The 9,822-nt window shown below is 39.3% G+C and overlaps 1 pseudogene; it reads left to right on the top strand.

The window, feature by feature from the left end:
- The first annotated feature begins 4,921 nt into the window (after positions 1-4,921).
- The window catches only part of LOC102832618, an 8,695-nt pseudogene continuing 3,794 nt past the window's right edge, over positions 4,922-9,822 (top strand).

Consider the following 9,822-nt stretch of genomic DNA (forward strand, 5'->3'; position numbering starts at 1 on the left):
CCAACATAAATGTATTTCTTCTTTTGGCAGTCCATGTACTTTCAATATTCTTCTCCAACGCTATAACTCACATGCATCAATTATTCTACAGTCTTCCTTATTCATTGTCCAACGTTCACATGCCTATGAGGATATTTAAAATATCTTGGTTTGGGTCAGGTGCACCTTAGTCCTCAAGATGACATCTTTGCTCTTGAACACTTTTTTAAAAAGTCTTGCACAGCAGATTTGTCTAATATGATATGTAGTTCGGTTTCTTGGTTGGCTGCGTCCATGAGTGTTGATAGTGGATCCAAGCTAAATGAAGTTTTTGACAACTCCAGCCTTTTCTCCTTAAATCATGATGTAATTTATTGGTCCAGCTGTGAGGATTTTTGTTTTCTTTACATTGAGGTGCAACCCATACTGAAGGCTTGGTCTTTGATCTTCATCAGTATTTTTAAGTCCTCTCCACTTTCAACAAGCAAGGTTGTATCATGTGCATATTGCAGGTTGTTAATGAGTCTTCCTCCAATTCTGATGCCACGTTCTAATCCCATTTCTAGGATTAGTTGCTCAGCATACAGATTGAATATGTATGGTGAAAAAATACAACTGTGGCGCACACCTTTCCTGATTTTAAACCTTTCAGTGTCTCCTTGTTCTGTTCAAATGTCTGCCTCTTTGTCTATGTACACATTCTTCATGAGCACAATTAAGTGTTCTGGAATACCCATTCCAATTACTGATGCTTACCTTTTGTTTCCAACCTTTGTATTCCAGTCACTTGTATTTATCATTACATATTATGGCATGTTTGATCAACTTCAGACTGAATTATTCTTCAATTTCATCAGCACTGATTTTAGTGGTTGGTGTGTGAAGTTGAATAATGGTGGTATTAACTGGTCCTCGTTGTTGTTGTTAAGCGCCATCGAGTCAGTTCCGACCCATAGCGACCCTGTACAGGGTTTCCGAGGCTGTAAATCTTAACAGGAGCAGAACGCCTCATCTTTCTCCCGCGGAGCGGCTGGTAGTTTCGAATTGCTGGCCTTAAGGTTCACAGCTATGGATATTATCCTATCACAGACAGTATTATACTTCAGGATGGATCTTGAAATGTTCTTTTTGATGATGAATGTGACACCATTTCTCTTCAATTTGTCATTCCCAGCATAGTAAGCCAAATGATTGTCAGATTCAAAATGGCCAATACCAACCAGTCCATTGCACTCACTAATGCCTAGAATGTTGATCTTTACACATTCCATTTCATTTTTGACAGTTTTCAATTTTCCTAGATTCATATTTTCCACTTTTCAATTTCTGATTATTAATAGATGTTTACCTCTGTTTATCTTCATTTTGAATTTTGCCCCATCAGCAAATGAAGATCCTGAAAGTTTTACTTCATTGGCATCATCAAGGTCAACTCTACTTTGACGAGTCATCTCTCTCCAGTCATGTTTGAGTGCCTTCCAACTTAAAGGGCTCATCTTCTGCCACTGTACCTGACAACATTCTGGTGCTATTAATAATGTTTCAATATGTTGGTGCTGACAATATTCCACTGCTATTCACAAGGTTTTCAGTAAACATTAAAGATTCAGAAGTATTTCACCTCTCCTCCTTCCTGCTCTGTGTTAGTCTGGAAGCTCAGCTGAAACCTGTCGGCCATGTGTAACCCTTTAAAATACCAGTGGCATAGCTCCCAACGTCACAGTAACATGCAAGCCACCACAGTATAGCAAACGGACAGAGGAGTGGTGGGAACAAGTAGGCAGAATTTGTCAATTTCTTCATCATTGACTTAGGCAGTTAGTGGGTAAATCTGAGTAATAGTTGTATTAACTTGTCTTCCTGTAAGCATATAGCTATCCTATCACAGACCGCATGATACTTCCAAATAGAAATTAAGATGTTCTTTTTGGCAATGAATGTGACACTATTTCTCTTTAATTTGTCATTCCCACATAGTCCTGTTTCTTCTAAAGAAAATCATTCTAGGTGTTTGCTACACAATGGGCCAAAACTCAAGAACTTTTGAGAATTTTAACTTTTAGAACTTTACATTTCAGATTCTCCAACCATGGAATCGTTCGCTCTGCCCCAAATTTCTAGAAGTTGAGTGAATATTTATGTATTGGCATACAACAGGGTCACTGTGAATTAATATCGGTGGCAACTAACAGCATCAATAGGATAAATTAAGATTTCATCATTATATGCTGAATATACTCAACATTTTCACTGTAGAAATTATGAGTTTGAAATCTTCTGAGATACCCTTCAAATTTTCATTCGCCTTTCCCCCTTAGCTATTGTTGTTAAGTGCCATCCAGTCAGTTCCAACTCATAGTGACCCTGTATAGGGTTCCAAGGAGCAGCTAGTGGGTTTGAACTGCCAGCCTTGTGGTTAGCAGCCCAGAGCTTATCCTACGTCACCACACCAGGACTCCTTTAGCAATTAGGGAACTGAATAAAAAGCCAATTAAGGGAACCTTTTTTTGTTTGTTTGTTTCTTCTATACTGGCAAAATTAACTTGTCCTTAAAAAAATAAATAAATTCAAAACTAAAATAGACCTTTGAAATTATCTTACATTTTTACCAGCATTCCAGGGAGATTACGGCTGCTGTCCAAGATCAAATAGCTAAATCCAGGGATAGGCCTCCCTAACATAACCTTAGGGTCTTTCTATTCCCATGTGTCTCCAGATTTCCCACCAGAGCCAACCGTAATTGGAGGGAGAGACACAATTTAACATGCCCACTGCAAGCAGAAATACCTTTAAAATTTCATATTTAATCTTCTAATTTCAAATTATGGAAAGAAAATGAAAAGCACAACTCTTTGTTTCCTTTGCCAGTTCTGTTACTATCCCCATTTTACAGATGAAGAAACTAAAGTTCAGAAAGATTTTGACTTGCTAGGAAGTGGCAACACCACTTGTCTGTCAGTTTGTCATACTTTGGTAACGTGTGTTGCTGTGATGCTGGAAGCTAGGCCACCAATATTTTAAATAACAACAAGGTTTCAGCTGAGCTTCCAGACTAAGACAGACTAGGAAGAAGGGAGGCAGACCCTTCTGAAGGCTTAGCCACTGAAACCCTTGTGAATAGCAGTGGACACTATTCCAGTCAGAAATAGTACCAGAAAAATGAGCTCAGGTTAGAAGCCATTGAAAATCTGACTGGGGAAGAGCTACCTCAAAGTAGAGTTACATTAATGATGCAGATGGAGCCAAGCTTTGGAGACCTTCATTTGCTGATGGGGCACAACTCAAAATGAGAAAAAAACAGCTGCAAACATCCATTATCAATCAGAACATATACTGTATAAAATGTTAGTGTCATCAAGTCGCTTCTGATTCACAGTGATCCTGTTTAGGGTTTCCAAGGAGTTTGAACCACCTACAGCATCACACCAGGATTCCATTCAAGTGTGAATATATGAAAATTAGAAGTTGTAAAAATGAAAAGGAATGCATAAAGACAGTTGGAGTGGCATGGCGCTGTAGGATAAGCACTGGACTGCTAACCACAAGGTTGGTGGTTCAAACTCACCAGCCGCTCCTTGGAAACTCTAAAAAGGGTCACTGTGTCTTAGGCCGGATTTTCTAGGGTAAAGATTTACAGCCTCGGAAACCCTGTTCAGGGTCGCTATGGGTCGGAACCGACTCAACAACAACATATGTATATAAATGTAAAGAGAAGTTAATTATCAAGGAAATGACTTACAGTTGCAGAGTCCCAGGTCACCAGTAAAAGAAAGAGGGAGAGCCTTTCCCACATGTCCATTATATTGGAAACAAGCACACCCCCAAGGAAGCATCCCTTTAATTGATTGGCTGCTCATAGCCACTCATCATAGAGTTGACTATGCCTGTATTAGGTTTCATCACCATGGGAATAAGCACATCCTAATGGTTAAACCTCTGGAAATCCTTGCCTAATCAAGTTGACACAAAACCATTACACTGTCTGAAGTGACTCCGCAGCATTTAACAACAATAACAAAAAGATCAATATCCTAGGCATTAATGAGCTGAAATGGATAGGTATTAGCCATTTGAATCAGACAATCAGTCATATGGTTTACTAGTCAGTAATGACAAATTCAATAGAAATGGTGTCACATTCATGTCAAAAAGCATTTCAAGATCTATCTTGAAGTAAAATGTTATCTGTGATAGGATAATAATATACATACGCCTAGAGGCACTATAAGGAGCTCTGGTAGCATAGTGGTTACGAATGGGGCTGGTAACCTCAGGGTCAGCAGTTCGAAACTACCAGCTGTTCCGTGGAAGAAAGATGAGGCTTTTTGCTTCCATAAAGATGTACAGCTTCAGAAACCCTGTACAGGGTCACTATGAGTCGGAACTGACTCCAAGGCACATAACAACAACAACAACAATGCACTATGGGTTAATGCTCTGGACTACAAAGTCAGTTTGAACTGCAAGCTCAGTGGTTCAAGCTCACCAGTCACTCCTTGGAAACCCTATACAGGGTCACCATGGGTCAGAACCAACTCGATGGCACTTGACAACAACAATTCAAATCAACCATTAAAGCCAGTTATGATGAAATTTAAGAATTCTACCAACTTCTTCAGTCTGAAATTGATCAAGCATGCAATTAACTTGCATTAATGTTTACTGGTGAGTAGAATGCAAAAGTTGGAAATAGAAAGAGTTGTAAGTTGGAAATGACAGCCTTGGTGACAGAAACTACGCTAGAGTCCACGTGATAGAAGTTTGCAACACCAACAACTTCACTCATTTTTTAATGACAAAAGGCTACTTATACCTGTGGGCCTCACCAGATGGAATATGCAGGGAATAAATTGACGACATTTGTGGGAAGAAATGAGCAGAAACTCAATAACATCAGCCAAAACAAGGCCAGGAGCACTTCCTCCTTGTGTCCACCAGGACCATGGAGGTTGCTTCTCTACCAGCGGAGGAGCAGCAGCAGAGGCTGCAGGGAGAGCTGAGCGAATTCAAGGGAGAGTTGCTACTGGATTCTGGAAGAGATGACAGCATATCTGGGCTAGAACTTGGACCAGCAGGATGCCAGGGAAGAGAAGGCAGGGGAGGATGAAGTAGTGATATGTCCTTATGATTCCAGTCATCATATGCCTAAGTCATCTTTAGCAAAGCACATTGTATCATGCAGATTGAGGAAACAGGACTATACCAAAGAAGTGGAAGATGGAATGTACAGTCCTGACTTCTATGAAAATATAACTATACTTTCAATTGCTTTGAATAAAGACTCACAGTTACAGATAATTAAACACAGTAGAACTATAGATGAAAAAGATGGTGATTGTTCTCATCAAAGAATTTATTCTTATATGCTAACTGACGTTCTTCTGAATCACAAATGATTTGTTTGTGATCTAACCCAAGCTGATCTTCTTGCTATCAGAGATTTTGTAGCTGAGGAAACAAAGGAAAAGTGCTCCAATTCTCAAATTATTGAAAATAACAGTGATCTTTTTGGCTGCTATACTCAAGAGAATAGTCAAAAATGTCCAAAAAACATGAATGTTCACATAACCAAGAAATCATACACTGAGCTAATTCGGAGTATGATAAATGTACCTATGGAAGAACTCAGTAGTCAGTGGCAAGAAGAGCAGGACAAAGCAGAGGAAGGTGATGTAAAGAGAAAGGATGGCGATCAGCTTCAGCAGACACATGGCAGTCTGTTTGGATGCTGAATGTTCATGACATAGAAGGAATCAGACTAGGAGTCCACACAAATGAAAGAAAAGTAAAACTAAGGATAGAAACTTGGACTCGAAAGAGAGGGATGGAAAAAGACATGGCAGTCATAAAAGAAGAAAGCAAAACATATAAAAATGACCTGTTTGTGCATGTATTCATTATGTATATGCTATCGTGTTGCTGTGGGTTAATGCACTGGTCTGCAAATTCTGTTTGAACAACAAGGTTGGCGGTTCAAGCTCACCAGTCGCTATGGGTCAGAACCAACTCAACGGCACTTAACAACAACATGGCAACCAATATGTTGAAATTTTAATGGTATTTGTTTTGCAGTGAGGATCTGTTTAGTGTTCAGATCATTATTTTTCAAATAAACACTTATGCCTCTCAAACCATGAATATGTTATTAGGCTGTAGAACTTTTTCCTTATTTTAATTGATGGTTTGTTTCCTTTCATGATTGTTTAAGGTTATTCTAAAATAACACTAGAATAACATAATTATTATTATTATGAAATATTAAACCATTCAGATAAAGCTATGGCACCCTTGAAACACCATCTGTAATCTATGTGCCCACTCTGATGACTACTGCCATTTACCGCTACACTGGTGAATTGTGGGAGGAAAGTACCTAAACAGCTACCAAAAGAGGAATGGTCTGACTGAATAAAATTACACTAATAGGATAGTCTGTTACATTGGAATTAAAAGAAATAAGTTAGATCTATATTAACATGAAAGAGCTATTGTAGTACAACGGTTGAAGGCTTGACTGCTCACTAAAAAGTTTGCAGTTGAAACCCACCAGCTGCTCTGTGGAAGAAAGATGTGGAAGTCTGCTGCTATAAAGATTGCAGCCTTGGAAACTCTGTTATGTTGGGTCGCTGTGAGTTAGAATCAACTTGATGACATTGGATTTATATTAACATTGTTAGATCAAACAGAATGAAATAACCAAGTTATGGAAAGATATGTATTATTTGTATCTGTTGGAAAATATGCAATTTTTTGTGTGATTATAAATGTATGTAAATGGATGTTAAAGGTCCTGAATAATTCACACAACAGCCAGACAGTCATAATAGAGGTTATTTGATGGATGGAATGTAATTAGGAAAGATTCAGGGTGGCGACCAGAATTGGGATGGTAGTCAAAGAGAACTTGTAGTTTTATCCATAGTACATTAATTTTAAAAATAAGGTGTTCACATTGTGACTCTGCAGCATAATGTGCTAGATTACAAGGTCAGTTTGAACTGCAAAGTCAGTGGTTCCAACCTACCATCTGCTCATTGGAAACCCTACACAAGTCGCTATGGGTTGGAAACAACTTGACAACACTTAGCAACAACAATGTTTCATTTGTTAACTGAAAATTATAGTGTAATTTTTTAATGAAAAAAAAAAAAAAAACAAGGCCAGAAAGGACAAGCAGACCAGCCTGGAACAGCTAGAGCAACAGAAGATACATCTTCAAAGAAACATCAGTGGGAAAAAATCCAAAACACAAATGGCAGTACAATTGGCTACTACAAAAATAAGCAAGTTGTTTGCTGGGAAGCCATCAAGGCAAGCAATCAAGTCCCTTCAGGACAAACCCCCCTCTAAGACTGAAACTCAATGGGAACACATGAGCAGGCCTGTAAGCTCACTGGCTACCACATTGGTCTACTGGTGAGTGAAAGAGGGGGAAAGGCAGCAATGAAGAAATGGGCTGAGTTCAACCACATTCCATAGACTCTCGTTGACCTGGAGATGAGAGAGAGAAGAGGAAGGGCTGGTTGGTCCAAAGTGTGGTGAGACCTGGGGACACCTGAGCCCATGGACAAGGACATAGCCACAAAAGGCTAGAGCTGAGAGTGAAGCATCCAGCTAATATGAAGGGAGGGGAGATGCACAAGAACACCCAGACTTGCAGATAGTACTCATCTGACCTAGCCTCGATGGCTTGATCATTAGAACTCGACTAGAGGAAGATAATAAAACAATTTTTGATAAAGGAAAGGAGGATAAATTGCTACAATTTGATGAACTTGACCTATACTCATGGAGGTAGTAGCTCAAAATACCAATAGAGAGGGAAGGAGTCTTCACATCAAGTATCAATGCTATCCTCTCTGTATACAGGGTAAATAGAGACGGGCAACTTAAGACATTGGCTACCTAAAATGAGAGGACAATAAAGGCATGAAGTGTTTGAATTATAAGGTTTCAAGAGGGAGCTTAGTTTAAGAGTGTGTGGGTAAAGATACAGTCCCCACTGAAGAGTTTCCATCTTTAGATGATGGGTCTGGTAAAAAGAGATGATGATAAGATTCTTATGATTCAATAGTGAGTAATCGTTATCATGACTAATTGCAACTGTCACAATTGTAAAGGTAGAAGTTTTGTAACAAAAACGGGGGAGTAGTTAATCTTACAGTCCAGAAACAGAGGACCCTAGGACCATCAAGAGAGAAGAGCACAAGCAGAGTGTGGGACCTTATCCAGAGAGGCAGCAACACCAGAGATGGAAGCAGAGAACGGGGGACATGGAGAGAGGGAGCAGTTGAGGACTCTAGATTCATAGAAAGAGAGGGACTGAGAGCTGGTAGCCAGAAGACAGAATGTGCCCTTTGGTGGTGTCAGTTATATATGCCAGAGTGTTTTTTTTTGTTTTTTTTTAAAAGAACTAAAGTGAATAGAGAGAAATACTGTATTGTAATGAAACAAAATATATGATTTGTTGAGTGTAAAACTAATTATATGCCCCGTAACTTTTACTCAATTCACAATAAAAACCTAAAAACACAAAAAAACAAAGCCAAGGGCCTACTATCAAACAGACCATTAATTGCTCACATACAAGTTGAGGCTGAAGCTAAAGAAAATTAAAACAAGTCCATGAGAGTCAAAATGTGGCTTTAACTATACCCCAACTGAATTTAAAGACAATCTCAAGAACCAATTTGATGCATTAGAAAGTAATGGCTGAACACCAGAACAATTGTGGAATGACATCAAGAACATTATACATGAAGAAAACAAAAGGTCATTTAAAAAAAAAACAAGAAAGAGATCAAAATAATGTCAGAAAAGACTCTGAAATTTGCTCTTAAGCACAGAAAAGCTAAAGTGACTGGGATAAATGAGGAAGTAAAAGAGATGAATAAAAAATTATGAAGACTTAAAATGCTTACTCATGAAGATCAAAGACTATAGCCTTCAGTATGGATTGCACCTCAATGCCAAGAAAACAAAACTCCACACAACTGGACCAATAAATAATATCATGATAAACAGAGAAAAGATTGAAGTGTTCAAAGACCAGTTTGCTTGGATCCACAGTCAATTTTCGTGGAAGCAGCAGTCAAGAAATCCAACGATATTTGCGTTAGGCAAATCTGCTGCACATGACCTCTCTAAAGTGTTCAAGAGCAAAGATGTCAGTTTGAGGACTAAGGTGTGCCTGTCCCAAGCCAAGGTATTTTCATGGGAAAATTGGACAATGAATAAGGAAGACCATAGAAGAATTGATGCATTTGAATTATGGTGTTGGAGGAGAATATTGAAAGTAACATGGACTGCCAAAAGAATGAACAAATGTGTCTTAGACAAAGTACAGCCAGAATGCTACTTAAAAGTGAGGGTGGTGAACCCCCTCCACACACAGAGTAGACAAGGATGGGCAACTTGTACATTGGCTACCCAAAATGGGGGTGAGGGTGGGGGCTACAAAGGCAAGAAGTGACTGGCTTACAAGCTTTCAAGAGAAAACTAGAGCCAGGGCGTCTGGAGGAAGGCAGAATCTCCAGTGAGTAGTATCCAATCTGTCTAAGCGGAGCTGATGAAATGAAATGCAGATGGGTCTCTTGTAATACAATAGTGAATAATTGTTATCAGTACTGATTGTGAGGGTTAGAAATGTAAAGGTAGATGTTTGATAGCAAGGAAGGGAGTGATTAACTTTCCAGTCTAGGAGCGGAGGTCCCTAGGACTATCAATGGAGAAGAGCGGAGAGCGGGACCCTACACAGAGAAGCAGTGATGCCAGAGTGGAGCGATGGAGCAACTGGGGACTTTAGATCCAGAAAGGGAGAGCGACTGTGTGCTGAAGACTGGG

The sequence above is a fragment of the Chrysochloris asiatica genome, unplaced genomic scaffold (genome assembly GCF_000296735.1).
Source record: "Chrysochloris asiatica unplaced genomic scaffold, ChrAsi1.0 scaffold00458, whole genome shotgun sequence".
Lineage (NCBI taxonomy): Eukaryota > Metazoa > Chordata > Mammalia > Afrosoricida > Chrysochloridae > Chrysochloris > Chrysochloris asiatica.